The sequence below is a fragment of the Petaurus breviceps genome, unplaced genomic scaffold (genome assembly GCF_028583685.1).
Source record: "Petaurus breviceps papuanus isolate PSGF00001 unplaced genomic scaffold, PetGlider_PUasm1.0 81, whole genome shotgun sequence".
In the NCBI taxonomy this organism is placed as follows: Eukaryota; Metazoa; Chordata; class Mammalia; order Diprotodontia; family Petauridae; genus Petaurus; species Petaurus breviceps.
Genome location: NW_027186546.1, coordinates 3656644 through 3676398, shown reverse-complemented (window position 1 = coordinate 3676398; position 19755 = coordinate 3656644). Strand labels below are relative to the sequence as shown.

Genomic DNA, 19755 nt, shown 5'->3' with positions numbered 1-19755 from the left:
CCTTGACTGGTACAATTTTGTATTGGCATGCTTCCTATGCCCTTCCTACCCTGCCAGTCCAACATTTTGTTCTCCTAGCTTTTCTTTCCATTACAGACGTGAATGTTGCAGACATGTCAAGAGATTCTTATGTCTGAATTGATGTTGCAAGCACAAACCCAAAGGCTGGGTACCTACCATTAGAGGTGGCTCACTTTCTGTTTTCTCTTTTCTAACTGTGGAATTTGGAGCAGAAGTCCTGAAGCAGAAAATATGTTAATCATCAATCAGTTAACCACATTTATTCTGCATCCAATGTAATCACAGAACACGTTACCACAGGCCATGGGGGAATTCGAAAGCATCGAGCAACAGCCCCTTCCCTTAAAGAGACATTTAAGACCTAGTTGTGGAAAGACTGAATAAACACACCTGAGAAAGTCTCAAAAACAATAATCTCACTGTATCAACAAATAAACAAAGAACCCTCCAAGTTGCATGGGTGACACGTTAGAATGGAGCTTTTCTCTTTCAGTGCAAGTAACCAAATGGAAAAGTAATGCTTCTATCATAATGGACGCTTTGAAAGTGACAGGGCAGAATTGGAAAGATTTAAGTGGATTTGACAGATTTGAATATTCCCTGTCTGGGACTCCCACAAAAAATCCTCAGTCCCTAGTGTCCTCTTCCCTTATTTGCCACACAGTTGTTTTGTTCTTGAACAATAGGTGGTGCTAAGCACCCATGTTTCTAGGGCTGTCAGCTAGACATCCTGATTTTAAATAATTGGAACCATATGACAGCAGTTGAAAGAGTTATTCATGAAAGTCTACAAATCATGTAGCTGCAGAGTCAGAAAAACCTACATCAGTTGAATTAGAGAGATGGTTTCTTTCCCACTTTATTTCTATGGCTGCCAGAAACAGGACATTAAAGGGTTCAGGTTGGTTGCTGTAATTCAGTTAAGAGGTAAGTGTCTATTAAAAATCTGCCAAATAAGGAAGAAGATTTGTCTCTTGGCTAGATTGCAATAGCTATATTCTTGGAAAATACCAGAATTCTAGCCTTCCCCAAACCTGCTTAAAGCCACCAAACACACATTGAAATCAAACAGTATGTAGAATTGAATGAGTCTTTGGAAACTGAAGAAAATCTGCAGAAGCTAGTGAAATCTTTCACAAATTCCTTGCACAAATGTTGCACGAATTCTCTCTAATATCAAACTAACATTTAGTAAAATACTGGATCATCAGCTCTCAGAGAGCAGGTCCACATCTGTTTGATTTAGCTTTATAGCCTCGAGGGCATGTGCATTCTTGATATTTGATGATACTGATGATTTCAGATGCTGTGCAGTGATAATACAGCAGCTGATTCCATTTCTAGTTTTATATTCAAGTCTAATCAGCTCAATTTATATAAAGATAGTTGTATAAAGATAGCTGATCTTTTTCAATCCTCTGCTTAACGGAATATAATATAATGTTGCAGTGTGATCTCTTAAGAGCTGCAGGGATTTATTAAGAGGGGAGGATGAGGTGTCCTAAGGTCTTAGGGAGAAATGTTTGAGGAAACATTCAGGAGTGTTTGAAAATCTCAACCTTAATCTCTGTTGGGACTCTCATTTCTTTCCTTCTATATTCAGGGAATTCAATGTACTCATTTTCTAAAACATACACATGAGTAGCTCATTCTGCATGATAAACATTCTTCAACTTAGAGAAGAGAGAAAGCAGGTGATGTTTGATAAGAGCACATTTACTCTCAGAAAGCAACTAGAAACTGGTGAATACAGAACATTCTGAGATTTAGAGACTATCAGCACTGGAAACATTGATAACAGAAGAAATGTCAAGGGGACAACTTATAATGTCAAGGAGACATGTCACTTTCTTTCAAGTGAATAACTTCTTAACCTCCTCTGAGCACAATTACAAACCTTCCTGGAAATGACAGCCTTCTTTCTCAATGACTCAAAAGCTTCTCCTTAAAGACTTTCCCTCACATTGTCTCCTAAGTATAAAAAAATAGCAAAGAAATGTGCAGAATGATAGTCCTGGGTGAGAGTTTGTTTGTATTTAAATTTCTCATCATAAAGTCACATATTAGTGAAGTGTAGGGAAAGTATGGGTGTGAGAAAAGCAACACCAAGTGTTGTTAACCATTGTAAATGAGGAAAGAAGAGGGGAGGGGAAGAGGAGAGACATATGAGTAATTAGTCTCTCCAATGACCATTAAAAAGACTGATCTGATCCAATCAAGCAAGCATTAAATATTAGTTATATACAAGAAGAACCAGTGCATTGTAGGAGACAGAGAGCTAACCTTGAGGTCCTGAAGATCTAAGTTCAAGTGTTGCCTCTAATAGCTACCAGTTGTGTGACTTCAGCCAGTTGGTCAACACCTCCCATTAGACTGTGAGTTTCTTGAGAGCAGGGACTGTTTCCTGCCTTTCTTTGCATCATCAATTCTTAGCATAATTCCTGGCACACAGAAGGAACTTAATAAATGCTTATTGACTTGACAGTGCTACATACAAGACAGTATGCTACTTGCCAGAGGTACAAAAACAAAATAAAAAAAAAAGACAGTTCATTCATCAACAATCACCAGAAATAATGAAAGTAGAAAAATTTTAAAATACTGGAAAATTACTGAATTACAGTAATAGGTTAGGCTAAAATCTTCCCCCTAGCCACTTTTAAATGTTTGTTTAACAGTTGGGTCCAGTATGATTTCCCTGCTAACAATAAACAAAACTGATGAGCATATGCCATTTGAAATGACCATAGTTCCAATATCTCTTTTTTGCCAGAAGGTGTTGCTATAACATAACTCTGTTTGGGGACAAAGTAGTGTGGAATAAAATGTGGTAAAACTGGATAAAAAATGTAAACCATACTAAGTATATAGAATTTAGACACAAGGATTTCTATTATATGGGGAAAAGAGGGCCTTTACTGTAGTGTGTGTCCACACTATAAATAGTTCAGCAAAATGTAAACATGAAATATTTCCACAGTGATCTTTGCAGTCTTATAAACAGTAGCTCTACTTTTCTTCTCATTAAGTCTCATTTTTAATAAAGGGATTTCTGTGGGTTGAAATTTTAGGGGAAAATAGCAATGTTCTGTGACTTTTTTTTTAAGAGGGTATACAGTATATGGACAAAAAATGGTGATATTTAAAACCTGTAGGGTTTTTTAAGTAGTAAAGTTTCATATGGTGTTGAAAGAAACTCAGTGTGTGCATTAAGGAAGACAAACATAAGAAGGATTAAAGAAACCAGAAAATAGGGATGCTTCCAGTATTGGTAAACCAAATTTAAAATGAATAATCCTATTTTTTTAAAAACCCCAAACACTATTTACAAAGTTCTTGAAAAGTATGTTAACAATAATGTTTTTTCCCCTCAATTAAGATGAGGCTAAACTTGAAGCACATAATTTTACATTTAGTTCAGATCACAATAATATACATGTATATATGCATATTTATGTATATATATACACACACATAGCTTGCCAGTGAGATTACACTACAAGAAAGGCAAGGAAATCAGAAATTTTTAATATTTGACTATCCTGTTATTAGCCATGGTCATTTTCAGCAGAGATAACATAATGAATGATAATAATAATAAAACAGTCTTTATATAGTACATTAAGGCTTGTAAAGCATTTTTATAATATCTCATTTTATCTTTGTAAAAACCTTATTAAGGCAGGTGGTATTTTTAATCTCATTTTATAGATGAGGAAAATGAGACAGACACAAGTTAAGTGACATGTCCAGGGTCACACAGCTAAGTGTGTCTGAGGCCAGATTTCAACTCAGGTCTTCCTGATAACAGCCCCAGTGTTCTATCCACTGTGCCACCAAGTGGCCACAAATAACTCCTAATAGGAAAAAATTCAAACAAGAAACCTAGATGATCCCATCATGAGACAGTAAACTCTTTCTGATCAAGAATATATAAGTACTTCCATTCAAGAAGCAATAGATTCAAGCTGGACCTGGAGGCAAAAAGACCTTAATTAAAATGTGACCATGGGCAAGTCGTTGCTTAACCTTTCTGAGCCTTAGTTTCATCATCTGTTAAAAAAGGGGGGAGGGTAGTTATAGCAGCTATGTCCCAGGGTTGTTAGGATAAAATAAGGTGAATTTGTAAAGTGTTTTTCAAGTCTTGAAGAGCTATAAAGATGGTTGTTGCTTCCACACCACCCGCCCCTTCTCTTTTTTTTTTTTTTTTTTTTGGTCTGGAGCTATGATTACAGTGGTAAAGGGAGCTCCCATTGAGATAACTCCCTCTACTAATGCAGGATTGCCAACTTATTATTGCCTATAGCAATTCCATTTATTTTTGTGTCAGGCTCAGAATCCTTCCTCTTACTCTTGTATATTCTTGAGAAGTTGCTTAATCTCGCGGGCCTCAGTATCTTCATCTGCAAAGTAAGCAGCATGGCTTAGATGATCCTTGACAGTGATTTTTTTATTGCTATTTTTTTTTTCAGAAATTAAGAAAATGAAAAGCAGCCTCTCCAGTTGTGTGTGTGTGTCCCTGTGACATGTGCATGTTGGCCTGCAGCTCAAGCTCCTCTGTCCCATCACTCAGGTCCCTCCATATTTCTGTACCACCTCACCCTTCCATCCTTAGCTCAAATGATGTCCCTTTACGCATTCAAACATCCAAGAAAACAACTACTTTCTGTTTCCTGAAACATGAAGTATGTTGTCCTGGGGAGTGCTATGGACAGAAGGCTAAACTTGGAGTCACCAGACTTGAGTCTGGATCCTGGCTTTTTCTATCTGGTTATTTACTACCCAATTTTCCTTGGTCAATATCAGCTAGTTAACAAGCATTTATTAGGCACTTACTATGTACCAGGTACTATGCAAAGCACAGGGGATTCAAAGAAGGGCAAAAACAGTTTGTGTCCTAAAAGTACTCACAATCTAATGAAGGAGCCAACATGTAAATAACTAGGTACATACAAGTACATACAGAAGAGACATAAGGAGATAACAGGGGAAAGGCATTAAGCAGTGGGGGGTGGGGGTGGAGAACCTGCTGTGGAAGATGAGACTTCAACTCAAACTTGAGGGAAGCCAGAAATTTTGTCCTTTTTTTTTGGGGGGGGGAAGGGAAGGTAGGGAAATTGGGGTTAAGTGACTTGCCCAAGGTCACACAGCTAGTAAGCATTAAGTGTCTGAGGTCAGATTTGAACTCAGGTCCTCCTGAATTCAGGGCCAGTGCTCTATTCACTGCTACACCTAGCTGCCCTGATGCCAGAAAATTTGAGTGGCAGAGGTGAAAGGACAGAACATTTCAGACATGGGGGGACATCCAGTGAAAAGGTATGGAAATGCAGGCTGGAGTATAGTATTTAAAGAACTGTAAGAACTCTAGCTTTGTTGGATCATAGAATATGTAGAGGGGAGTAAAGTATAAGAAAATGGTAAAGGTCTTATACTTCAAAGGGGCCAGGTTATGAAGACCTTTAAATGCCGAACAGAAGACTTTATATATATATATATATATATATATTTTATTCTGTAGATAATAAGGAATCACTGGAATTCAGTGAGAAGGGTAGTGACATGGTTAGACATATGTGTTAGAAAAAAATCATTTTGACAGCTGAGTGGATTATCACTCTACTTCTTTAGGAATCAAGTTTCTTTTCTGTAATATGAGGGGATTGAAATGAATGGGAAGGTCTTTTCCAGCTTTGGATCTGTGATTTTAAGATCATATTACTCTGTGTTCCTTTGCTCAAGCTATTTCCTACATTTGGGATGATTCTCTTCCCCCCCTCCCCTTTTAGCAGTTGAATTCCTTTCCTACTGGTTCCTTAAATCCTGACTTACATACCACCAGCTCCATGAAATCTTCTCTGATCATCCTTAATTTTGTTCTGTAATTCTCAAAGTTATCGTTCACATAATATTGAGCATTATCTGGGTTGATGGAGATACCAACTATAGTAGATGGTATGCTCTATGATGCTAGGAAGAACCATTTATTTAAACTTAGTATCTCTCACAGATGAGAGTATAGTGCACACTATAGAGCAGGCACTTAATATTTGTTACATTGCTTTATGCTGTATGAAATTGATATATCAAGGCACAACAATATCAAAGCTGATAAAGGGGAGAGGTACACTTAGAATGTAATTAAGATAGAGGACATTTTTTCTTTTTTGGTCTGGACCTATGATTTCATTGATTCTCCCTGGGAGCTCCCTCTACGAATGCAGTATAGCAACTATTCATGCCTGGGGCATGGAGAGGTTGTGATTTACTTAGGGTCATACAGACATAAACTTGAACCCAGAACTTGCTAACTCTAGGAAATTAGTTCTCTGTTAGATATACTATATTACCTCTTTCAGAGAACCCTTTGGGCAAATCCCCCCCCCCCCAAATGATCCACTCTGACTTTTAAAAATTGACCTGATAAATTGGATTATAGTTATTTCATTCCATGCTGTATAGACTTAGCTCAAATATATAGTTTCTTCAAAATATTCCCAATGTTGAAAAACATTAACAGCTATTATCTAATTCAGTGATTTCAACAAATATTTCTTAAAAGTTTACTACTATGCACAAGGCATTCTGTTATATACTGGGAGTTGCAAGATTTGAAAATAAAATGAGTAAGCCATGGTTCTTGCATTCTAGGAACTTCTAACTGGGATAATCCACATACTACAGAGTTAGAAAATATGTTTACTAAGAAGCCAGTGAGCACCCCAGGAACAGAAATCAGGTTTCATAACTTGTAGATCTAGGGGGTCTCTTGAGATTGATTTCTTTTGGGGGGAAAGGATACATGAGGATTATGAGGGGTCAGAGGGGTAAGAGGAAACAAGGCTGCGACTGAAGATCACACCCCCCCCCCCAACAAATAATGAGGAGTAAGAAACTTTTGAAAAGAGTCAGGCAGCATATAAGACACTGAGAAAGAGTAAAGAAAAAAGCAAAATGGGAGATGAGGACACAGTAAACTAGAAATTTTGGCGGTTGTTAAAAGGAAAAGAACATATACACACACAAACATATATATACATATTATATACACACACACATATATACATATACAATATTATGATGGTTTCACTGGAATACACTCAAATTATATGTGATTTCTTTATAACAAGTAGACTTTTATTAGCAAATAACAAACAGAACAAAATGAATTAAAAAAAACTGTTGAAATGTTGTCACATTGTCTAGTCACTTCTACTATTCAACAATAATTGACTTTAACTTAACCTAAGCATTTTGGCACAATTCCCTAACAGTTTTGCTATTCTTTGATTTCTTTCCTTAGAGAAAATTCTTATTTGATGTGCTAAACATCATAAATGCATAAACTGTATGTATTAATCATTGTGACCAACATGAGAGAGTTGGAACAAATTACATCTTTTAATAAACATTGAATTATTATACTATCGAATAATTATACTAGGAACCCCCCCCCCAGAGCTCTATTCCACTTACAAATGTAAGTGTTTTTCTTTTCTAACAGTCTTTCAATGGCTTTTGGTTTTGATGCTTGTTTAGAGCAAGGAAGTGCAATTGGAAGTCCACAATTTCTCCCGTGGACTGACTAATGAACACACTTTATTTTGAATATTATATAAGTCTACATCCAGTCACAAGGAATCCAGTAGCACATTTCAGCCCTTTTATAAATGGATAAATGTAAAGTAGAGAGCATAAGCTCTCACAAGGGTAACTCTCACACCAATTCAAATACCTGAACGTTTTTGATTTGATCAATAGCAAAATCAGAGACAAAGAAAAGTTTTTGGAAAATAAAGTAACAGTGACTATGTTTGTAGGATAACTATTGGTCTGCACACAAGTCACAGAGAAATAACTGTTTCTGACCCTACTGAACCAAACTTGAGACATTTTTGAACTTCCCTGATCCTCACCTAATTCAATGAAATTTTAAATTCTTTTAAATAAAATATGTTAAATTCTTTAAAATAAAATCTGTTCTCCAGAAGAGGAGAATTAGATATTCCAATCACTAGACTTTAGGCTCATCATAGAGTCCAACAAAAGGTTCTTTTTCCAATGGAGATCTTTTTTAGATGTTAAGCATAGTCATAATAGCTTATGTAACTATGTCACCACATTCTCTGAAATAATCCTAGGAGGTAGGTAGTACAAGCATCATTGTCATAGAATCATAGGATGTCACCAGCTGGAAGAAATCTTAGAGATAATTTAGTCCTACCCTCTTGTTTTATGGAAGGAGAAACTGAGGCCCTGAATGTTAGTACTTAGCTTTGGTCATAAAACAGAGCCAGAATTGAAATCTGGTATTTCTGACTCCATGTGTACTGCTTTCCCCACTATTCTATGGGTTTTACAATTGAGGAAACTGAGGCTCAGAGAAGTTAAATGCACCAAAGAGTATCAGATGTGGGACTTAAACTCAGGTCTTATGACTTAATGTTCAGTGCTCTTGGACATGCTCAGGATTGACTGCTTTAGCTATTAGTAGTTGAAAATGTAATAATATAAGAAATATCTCTTGGAAGAATGTAAATAATGTCCCCCCCACCCTTTCTATATCCCATTAATTGAGACTGACTTGTGGCTATTGACTTGTAAAAGAAGAAAAAAAGTTTGTGTTTCTAAGTATTGTACAATTAATCTCTCTGATTTCTTTTCCTTTGTAGAAATGCTATCTTTTCCTACTTCTGAAACACTAACAGGAAAATAACACAAATCAGGCCTCAGACACTTAACACTTAGTAGCCATGTGACCTTGGGCAAGTCACTTGACCCCAATTGCCCTGCCCTGCCTTCCCCCTCCAAAAAGAAAAAAAAAGAGCCCATGCTCCAACCTTGTTAGTGCTTCCTATGTGAAAATTAGAATAACTTTTCAGTGTAAAAACTTGACTTGTTCTAACATTTCTTTTGGAAGTTGATTTTCCCTTTGCCTTTGTTTCCACATCTGTCAAGTAAAGGAGTTGGACTATATGGCCTCTGAGTTTCTTTCCAGCTCTAAATCAATGACTTCTGAATTCTATTGCCAAAGCATAAGCTCTCAGAAGAGAAAAACTATCTAACTTGTGTCTTTGCATACCCAGAACACAGCACTCTCCTGGTGCACAGGGTATTAGCTCTTTTCTTTCAGATACTCAAATAGTTTGATAATCCCATTGATTTGAGAGTTCCCTCAAGTAGGTTCTTAATAAGTGATTATTGATTGTTTGATAATTTAGCTCTGACCATAATGCCAACAAAGCATAGGAATGAACAAAAATGGGTCATTTCCCTATCTTTCTCCTTTATTTTTCTTGTATTGAATGTGATACGGGGTGGTACTTCTGTTTGGTGCCTCCTAAATTTACCCATAAGGCTTCGAGGTAGGCCAAATGGAGTTGAACAGAGAGAAATTAAGTTTGCTTTGCAAGGCATCAGGCCAATGTAAACGGCAGTTTGACAATTACTCCAGTGGACTGACTAATGAACACATTTCATTCTGAATACTGTACAAATCTACACCTTGTCACAAGGGAGTCCAGTGGCACATCTCAGCACTCTTATAAATGGGCAAATGTAAAGTTGAGAGCAGAAGCTCCCATAAGGGTAAGTACAACCAACAGACCAGTTCAAATCTCTGGACATTTTTCATTTGATTGACAGCAAAATCCACGACAAAGAAAAGTTTTTGGCATAGAAATGAAATAACAGTGCCTTTGTTTGTAGGACTTCACCCATATAAATACCACATCCTCAAAGGAATACCAAGTCACACTCTACCACCTCCTCCCTTTCACTACCCCTTTCTTCTACCCCCCTCCCCAGTAATATTCAGGGAAAAGCAAAGCCAAGAACAATTGTGTATTTCTTCCAGTCCAGGCAAAGTCACAAGTAGAAAAGGGTCCACCTGCCTTCCAATCATATGATAGATCATTTGACTGTGATTCAATGGCATTAGTTTTTCTCTGTTTCATTTCCCAGCATTTAGGCTTACCACAACTTTGAACAGGGTTAGGATAGTGAAGAAAGTGAGGTATAATGGAAAAGACTGAGAATAAGGAGACCTTAGTTCCAGTTCCTGCATTGCTAAAAGCAAAGGTGAAACTTTATTTTGGACTTTATTTTACCTTTGATGACCTCAGTTTTTGCATCTATAAATTTAGAGGGTTGGACCACTGATCTCTCCAAGCTCTAAAATTCTGTGAATTTTAGGTGCTTCTGATTAGCATGAAGTTTTTACAAAAAGGAGGCATAAAGGTTATCTCTATTGTTAAATTACAGTATTTGGCTCCAAATTTTTGTTGAGATTTTTAAAAATTACTGAATAGTGGAGTAGTAGAAATGAAAATAAAAAATGCAAATCAATAAACTCACAAAGTTGACAAATTTTGTTAGGGAAATGGCTTATTCTATATGGTTTGTTTGCTGAATTCAGCATCAGGGTAGGGCTAACTGTGAATCTGTGTTGCTTTTACCACTGGTTCTCCCAGAAGTCAGTTTGGTGCTTCAGAGGATACAAGGATGAATCCAGTGCTGACCAAATAAGGTATAAAGATGAGAATGTTGTTTCTACAAAATAATATTCTATAAACTGTGACTTCCTCATTGCTTTTGATAAACCATTTTGTTTATTTGTTTCCATGCTAAAACAAAGGACTGAGAATGGAGCTAGAAGTCCAGGACAAATAAGTTTTTCTCAGACTTGAACTGCATAAAAGATACATGTTTTTCCATGTTAAAGACTACATTTTTTTCTTTATCACAAACATCCAGAAGCTCTTAAATCATGGATACGTGTTTAATGGAAAGATAATGAAAAGTACAATTTGCTAATGTATAGGACATGGATTTTCTAGGAATGCTTTGTTGCATAGCCATCAAAATGGCATCAATGAAAAAAATGACTTTTTTTTTCATTATTTGCCTTCCTTCGATTTCACCTTCTAACAGAAGCAATAAGTTTTGTCAGATAGCATTTCCAGAGAAGAAGTGATCCTTTGGGTAGAAGGACAAATAAATCTATTAGATAGATTTATTAGTACATCTTTGGGAAAAATGTTATTTGGCATTACATCTCACTAAACATCTTAATATCTGCTAAATGACCATTGTTTTTTAGTACTAGAAACCCATGAAGGCACGGGGGCAATATGTTGGTGGTTATATATAACTTTGGCAAGCTATGGGAAATGAAATAGTATAATTTCTCAAAAAGAGATTAACAGACATAATTTGAAGATGATGAGTACTGCACAGTCATAATTTAAGAGGTTATTGAATTAACTTTTCAATTAGTTTGTTTTTTGTGTGTGACTGCATATAGCCTTAGCCAGTCCCTTATTATTTATAATTGGAAATGGTTTTGCCTTCATAATTGACTGACGCACAAATACCAGTAAAGTTCCACCTTTAAACTATAGAGATTTCAGAAGCTGGAAGGTACTTTCAGCTGGTCACTTTTTGATATGGGACAGCTAGGAGGCACAGTGCCTAGGAGGGCCAGGCCTGGAGTCAGGAAGACCCGAATTCAATCTAGCCTCAGACATTTACTAACTGAATGACCCTTGGCAAGTCACTGAACTCTTTTTTGCCTCAGTTTCTTCATCTATAAAAAGAGCTGGAGAGGGAAATGGCAAGCCACTGTGGTATCTTTGCCAAGAAAACCCTCCAAAGGGGTCACAAAATATAGAACATGCCTGACTTGACTAAACAACAGCAGTGGGAAAACGGAGCAAGTATTTTATGAGCAACCTACTATGTGCCAGAACTATGATAAGCATATATATTTACTTTTCTCATTGGAAAATTCATGCTAATGGAGGTGGTGATATATAAAATGAAACCACCACCCTCCACCAGGTGATTTGTAAAGTGTCATCATAGTCCTGAAACCAAGTGGAATGCAGAAGCAGCAGCCCAGGAATGAGTTCCCTGGGCAAGGTAAGGTGCACTGGCTATCCAGTGACCCGAGATGGAGAAAAGGCAGCATCAGAATGGGAAGTCCCGGTTCTTTCCCTGATGCCTTCACCAACTATTCTAGCCCAGTTTGACCTTGCTCATCCATGACCTGGGACAGAACTAAATTATATTTTGTTTTATCCTCTGACATGTTATTATGAATAAATCTTCATTAAAGAATCCAGCCCTTAGCTAGTATATTGAACAAAGAAGATCTTTAAATTCAATTAGACTGCATATTTACTGTATGTTTGTGGTTTTTGTGTTCAGTTGTTTCAGTCATGTCTGACTCTTTGTCACCCCATTCGGGGTTTTCTTGGCAAAGATACTACAGTGGTTTGCCGTTTCCTCCTTCAGTTACTTAACAGGTGAGGAAACTGATGCAAACAGGGTTAAATGACTTGCCCAGGGTCACACAGTTATTATGTGTCTAAGGCCAAATTTTAACTAAGGTCTTCCTGACTCCAGGCCTAGAGCTCTATCCACTGTACATGTCCTTTGAGAGACAGTGTGCATAGGGGAAGGCATTTGCCTTGGGGTCAAGATGATATAAGTTTAATTCTCTTCTCAGTCACTTATGACCTGAGTGACCCTCGGTAAGTCATTTAACCACTCTGATCCTTGGCTTCCTTATTTGTGATGCATTTATTTCATCACTTTGATGAATTTAGAAGGGCTATGTGAAGGTTGATTTCATTAAAATTGTAGCTATGCCAAATACAGACCATTTCAAATTATTCAGCAGCTTTTTATTAAGTTTGAGGATTATTCTGGACACTGCTTCTTCTCTTTCTCTCCATCTCTCTGCCTGCCCTTTTCAATGCCTATTAATACTTCTAACAGAGGTTGAACAAAAGAGGTGAAACTCAGCTCAATGTATCTTGATTTCTTTTTTTTAAAAGATTAGGTACCAAGATATGGAGGAGGATTTAATGTAATAGATAAAATTATTTTGGAGAGTTAGCTGGATATTTAAATTACCAGGACCTTTTTATCTCTATTTTCTTCGATAGGAGTATATGCTTGATTGTATAGTTGATTTGCTGTTGGATTTTGGTTCATGAGAGGAAGAATTTTTTCCCCTATCATATAGAATTAGTTAATAACAAAGATTAAAGGGCCAGTACTTAAAGAATAGAATTGACATAATTAACCTTAATATTAATAGAGCTAATAGACCTAAATCAATAGAACATCTTTCTATTTATGAGCTAATTCACTTAAATCTATGGGTCATATATCCTTAGAATAGCTATTGAATGTCTTTTTATGTGAGGATTAAGGAATGCAGATTGTGGACAAGGGAAAGGGCTAGATGCATTTTTTTTTTGTAAATAATATTTTATTTTTTCCAATTACATGTAAAGATGGTTTTCAACATTCATTTTTATAAGATTCTGAGTTCTAAATCAGTCTCCTTTCCATCCTTCCCTCCCCTCTTCCCCAAATGGTAAGTAATCTGATAGAGATTATGCATGTGCAATCATGGAAACACATTTCCACTTTAGTCGCTTTGCAAAAGAAACAGAACAAAAGGGAAAAGCCACACACACAAAAACAAAAAAGTGAAAATAATATGCTGTGATCTACATTCCATTCAGACTCCATAGCTCTTTCTCTGGAGGTGGATAGCATTTTCCATCATGGGTCTTTTGGAATTATCTGGAATCATTGTATCGTTGACAAGAGCTAAATCAATCATAATTGATAATCCTCTAATGTTACTGTTACTGTTACTGTGTGTAATGTTCTCCTGGTTCTGTTCACTTCACTCAGCATCAATTCATGTAAGTCTTTCCAGGTTTTTCTGAAATGGTTGGATGCATTTTTTTTGCTTTTTTTTGGGAGGGCAAATGGGGTTAAGTGACTTGCCCAAGGTCACATGGCTAGTTTTCTTGTTAAGTGTCTGAGGTCAGATTTGAACTCAGGTCTTCCTGACTCCAGGGCTGGTGCTCTATTCACTGTGCCACCTAGCTGCCCTGGATGCCTTTTAAATTAAGTACAAGAGAGCCTCCAAAAGGTTGTCAAGTCCCTGAAGATATGCATCAGACTAACAAAATGGGTTTTTTTTAAGAGCACTATGATAATCTCTCTCTCTCTCTCTTTTTTTTTTTTTTTTTTTTTGGGGGGGGGGAGGGCAGGGCAGTTGGGGTTAAGTGACTTGCCCAAGGTCACATGGCTAGTAAGTGTTAAGTGTCTGAGGCTGGATTTGAACTCAGGTCCTCCTGACTCCAGGGTCGGTGCTCTATTCACTGTGCCACCTAGCCATCCTAATCTCTCTCTTTTTTTAAGCTCCATAGAATGATAGCATTTTGTGGGTCTTGTCTGATGCACATACTAATAAGGAAAGATGCTTATTATTTTTTAAGGACCTTGATAAAGCAAAGGGTTTTCTATTTTTCTCTCTGATGCCTATGAACTAGGCAACTTCTAAAGGGAGTCGAGGTCTAGGGTATGGGTGTAATGGAGTACAGTAGAACTGAAATCACTCCTAGCCTTTTTTAGAAATTATTCTGGAACCAAGACTGTTAAAATGAATATGCTTGGGGTCTTCAGTGAATTTCTGATGTGCTTGTGGCTAGGGAAGCCCTGGGCAGAACCTAGCTTGCTTTGAGTCTGATTAATTTGGGCCAATCAGAAACCTAGGAAGATGTCCTGGAGTGTGACATAGTAGGCTAAGAATTTCCCACTACTTTGTAGGGCTAGTTAATGGAAACAACATTCCTGAAGGCTATAGCTTCTCCAATGTGAATTTCAGGAGCCCTTTGTCGATGCTCGATTGTTATTGCCCCATATACAGAGGTGAATAAAAGGGGGACTTTTGTTATTAGCCTAGCTCTGGAGAGTAATTGTTCTAGGGCTGGGTCAGTTTTGCGACAAAAACTGTAAAACTCTCAACAAAATATGGTAGCAACACCGGCACACCAAGGAGTCATTTGAACCGCCTGCATGCAACTCTATCCACAAAGCATGAAAAATAATACAGAATTAGATGTGTTCTTATAAACCAGGAGGTTTTTTTAAAAAAAATATTGGAACAAATAGTGTCCCAAATTGGTGCCATAATTAAGGTATGCAGAGCTTGGCTCCAAAGATCCCTTATGTCTGTTTTAAGGGAAGCTGTTAGTGAGTAGATAATTGTATATAGTAGCTGCAGAGCCATTAGACGAGCTTAATCTATATAGAAAGCTTTGGATATTAGGCACTTCTGGGACACTGCTTCTACTGTGATGTTTCATCTGCAGATATTATCCCAAATGGGTACTTTTTCTCTTCTATTTTTTTTAAACTATAGAGTTTGCATTTGGGCACAGTTGTGTAAAAAGATGAATAGGCACCCAAAGATACTTTGATATCAATGAAATATATTGGATGAAGTGAGAAAAACAATTAAGGTTTCAAAGATAAGGGTCCCTGAGTTTGTAGAGTGCATATGGGTATTGAGATGAATTTCAAGGGAAATTCCAGATTTCAGCAGCAGCCCAAATTCAACATGTGCCTGGGAGGTGTGTGGTTTCTGAAGGTTCAGAGAAAAAAAAAACTATCAAGGTCATATTGGGCAGTCATTTTCTAGTCTCAACAGCCTCTGTGCTAAAATCAGCAACTTCTAGGATCACAATAAGCTATAAAGTTTAAGCAACTAGAAGGAGGAAAACCAAAGAAATCTGGCAGTGACAGAGTTAAAGAAACAGAGCAACCGTTATGCCCAACCAGTTTGAGTAATTCAGGATTATTTTTCTTAGTGTCTACTCGTGTTCATGATGTTTTTTTTTCCCCCTTTTAACTTTTACAATCTAATCTCTTGCATAACGGGCACAAAAAAGCCTTGGTTAGTCACCTCCTCCCTGCTTGTTGCAATATTTCTAAAGCCCTTTCTTTTTAATACACTGTGAGACGGGCTTAGTAAAACAAAGGACATTATAATTTATTGTTTTAAGATTATTGATTCAATAAATTAACAATAATTTCCATGAAGCGTAGGGGCCCTAGTACATAAAAGTTTATTTATCCCCACTTTAACTAGCATTGATTAGAGTAGTCAAATTTTCCCAGTGCTATATAATCATTCTTTATAGGTGGAATGCCCTCTGCCATGCAGCAGACAGTAAAATAAACATCCAGCTCGAAGTGACAATGGGTCTTTTAAAAACCAGAAACATTAGAATTTTTTTTTTTTCAGAAAGAAAAGAATAGTTTGGATAGCACTTTTAATCCAAACTGCGGGCCCTGTCCTCTGATATATTGCAAGGACACCGTTTTAAGGGCTATTGTAATTGGTAGGAAATGCATAGAGCACAAAAGTGAAATTTCTAGCCCGTAGCTCAAAGAAAGGGTTTTTGTTTTTTTGTTTTGTTTCTTTAAGGCTAGAAGTATCTGTCTACATTGCCTTTAAGAACTACTTGGAGATTTTTTTTTTTCTGGGCACTTCCCTTCTCTCCCTCCCCCAAGCCCCCTTGTCTTTGTTCTTTGAGTGGTGACTAAACCCGTTCAAGGTAACTTGCTGAAGGCATTCATTGTCAAACTGGTAATAACTTGAACAAACAGGCACTGCTTTTTACTCCACGGCTGGCCACGGAGCAGATTAGTTTGAAGTAACAGCACGAAGAGAAGGGAACAATTGGCAGTCTAGCTCATTAGGCCCTGTAGACCTGCACGTGGCTATGCTACCCTTTGGGATCAATTCATTTTTATATAATACAACTATGATAGGGTCATCTTTCTTTTTCACAGATTCACCCATCCTTTTTTGTGTTCTTTGACATTATGTATATTGAGCCATAGTGTTACTTTTTTTTTCCTCCCATCGTGGTATTTTTTTTTTTTTGGTTTTGTTTTCTGTTCAACAGGAAAACTCTATGCTGAAATGTGACTTGGAAGTGGGAGTTTGCAAGAATTAAAAAAACAAAAAACAAAACCAAAACCAAAAACCAGATCAGTAACTCGGCTGACTTTAAATGATTGTTTGTGCACAATTGTTTCTCAGAATGCAACTCAGGAATTTGAAATTGTCAGATTAACTGCTGTATTTACTGGTCTGTTTGATTAGGTGAGCATAGTTTTATATTCCCTCTTGGAGACCTAAATAGCAACTATTTCCTACCAAAACAGCATTGAAAACAAAGGCCCCATTCACAAGGCAGTGGGCAATGCTCTATGGCCCTTTGTATCTCAGAACAACATAGTTACTAAGTTCCTCTAAGAGAAAAAGGTGCAACTAATTTTTTTTTTCAATGTACATGTAATAGGCAGAGAAGGAATCTTATTGCTTACCAAACAAATATATTCCATCATAAATGAATAAGGATCTTTGTACTGTTGGCCTCCTTTCAACACGATGGCTCAAAGATCATTGTGGTCAGTTTGGGAAAACATCTAACAACAAAGTAATATAGGCATGAATAATCTGGCCTCATCATTTTAACTGCTCATAAATATTTCCAGGATTTATTAAAGTGGCAGAATTCAGTCTTTGTAGACAACCAGCCTGGACAATTCAAGCCCATATGTATATATTAGTAATATATATACTGTCAGTAATATACTTCGGGTATCAAAGTAAATCTCTTCTCACTTGCAACATGGACTTTACGAGCTTGAATTTCCCAGGTTAGTTGTCTATGCGGCTTCAATTTACCAGAGTTGGCAGAATGACCTAAAAGCAAACTTGATTGTGTGAATGTTCACTCAGGCAGAGCTTTGACATAATCACATTACTACAGGATTTTTAAAAATTGAAATACTTGATTTTTTTCCCCTTTGTAGTATTTGAGAGAAGGTAACCTTGAGGCTGAGTAAAGGAAAAGGTGGATCTCTGACTGTGGCTCTCTACTGTGTGTGTGTGTGTGTGTGTGTGTGTGTGTGTATGTGTGAATGTGTGAATGGGGCAGGCATAGAGCATGTCAATAATAGGGTGGGTATTAGGCATTTGAAGCAATGTTGAATATGCTTTAAAATTCAGTGAAAACTTTGCTTTTTTTTTTCTTTTGGTCTCAATTGAATGAACAAGCCACCATTCTGGCAATATTGCTTCTGGATAAATCAACCAAAGGAAGGGAATATCTGGATGCACCAAGTGTTGAAATATCTACTACATGCTGGAAAAGCACGTTTTTTGGACCTATCTTGTATGTAATTCAAGAGTGGATTATTTAACTTCTTGACTTCAAAATGAACACTTTGGCTAACCTATTAGGTTGGCATTGCAGCTCCACACATTTCCCAAGGTTCCCGTCTAAGTTCCAGGGTTGGATCATTAATTCAATGTAGAAGGGCTAAATCTTCTAGTGAGACTGCCTGAGTTTTCACCTCAGTCAGGTGGCACACCACCTCTCTCTCACCAAGGATTAAGTAAAATGAATGGCACAATATTCTCAACACATTAGCCACAAATGGATCACTGCAATCTGGGACCTTTCTGAGGGTGGGATTACTTGGAAAAGAGTTGGGGCAAAATTTCCAGGAATTCCACAGACCCCCTTTAACAAAGTGAATGAAGGTAATGTGAAAAGGGGGAATGAGCCAATCTTTTTTGCTTGATGTTTGTATTATTGTTTGTAATAAAAATAACCTTGCCCAACAAATGTCTTTTTGTCCTATTACCTGAATAAACTAAGCTGTTCAATGTGGTAACTTGTTGAATAGAAATATTTTTTTTTGTTTTTAGTCCATGAAAGTGGCTTCTTTATTCCTTTAAAATATTCTTTCAGGATAAAGGAACCATGTATTTGCCAACTACCAGAAACTGATCCCATCTCTTAAGGTCTGTGTTTCTTGTCATGTGGGCTTCTCCATTTCATAGTAGACTAAAAAACCTTCCACATCCCATTAAGAAAAAAGAAGTCCTGGTATAAGAAAAACATCATCCTTTAGAATTCTTCCCCTAGGATTGATAATCTTGGTTGGCCCAATTATTTAGAGAGTGCCTTTAAAAATATTTACACACTTTTACTAAAAGAGAGATTTCAGGAAATTACCATGGTCTTAATAAAGGACTCCAGATGTGGGGGCAATTGTAATAGAGAAGAGATTTTTCCCAATTTAGAAATTGTGTATATGCAAAAAGATGGCCACCAAAGTTGATGTTATATTTGTGTGTATAGGTGGTTCATGGATTACCACTAGATGATTGGCAGGAGGGCACACACAACACATTTTCACAATTGTGCCAACGATCTCTCTGTCTCAGTAGAATGAATAATTTGGTGAACTAGAGAGGTGGCTGTAATTGGAGTATTTATATTATGAAATCATTCACAGCATATCATAATTAAGTGAACATATATTATTTCAACAGTAGTTTCTCTTGAGATATACATACACACATATATATCTACGTCTATACACACATTAATTTAATATAGACTCTTGGTTCTATATGCAGTGTGTGCTGTGATTTCATTTGCAATGCCACTCAGGGTGGAAAAAAATGCAACACTTATTTAAGCAAACAGGCTTCTTTTCACAGTGGACAGAGAATACTGTTAAACAGAGGAAGCACAATATCCCTTTTCATAGCAAGAGATCAAATGTCTGCAGAAGAGTTTAATTTATACCTCTCCGTGTGCCAGCGCTGAATCTGAGACATTGCAGCATTTCAGTACTCTCAATCAGGTCATAGTTTCCAGCATGAATGACTTCATCCCTTTTAAAATAGAACAAATAGAATAAATGGAATTCCACATCATGCAAGGGGTAGGGATTAGAGGAAATTAAAGGGCATATTGAAAATGGTGCTCAGCACACTAAATAATTGTGACATCGAGCTGAGAAAATAAACTTTGTACTGCCACCTCTACT

General features: G+C 37.0%; 1 long non-coding RNA gene across 1 annotated transcript in view; it reads left to right on the top strand.

Moving 5' to 3' along the window:
- Nucleotides 1–18621, top strand: part of LOC138176075 (uncharacterized) — a 44924-nt gene extending 26303 nt beyond the window's left edge. The window contains exon 3 of the long non-coding RNA XR_011172155.1: nucleotides 17966–18621. This is a non-coding gene — a long non-coding RNA (uncharacterized lncRNA). The remainder of the gene's footprint in view (nucleotides 1–17965) is intronic.
- Nucleotides 18622–19755: the final 1134 nt, after the last annotated feature.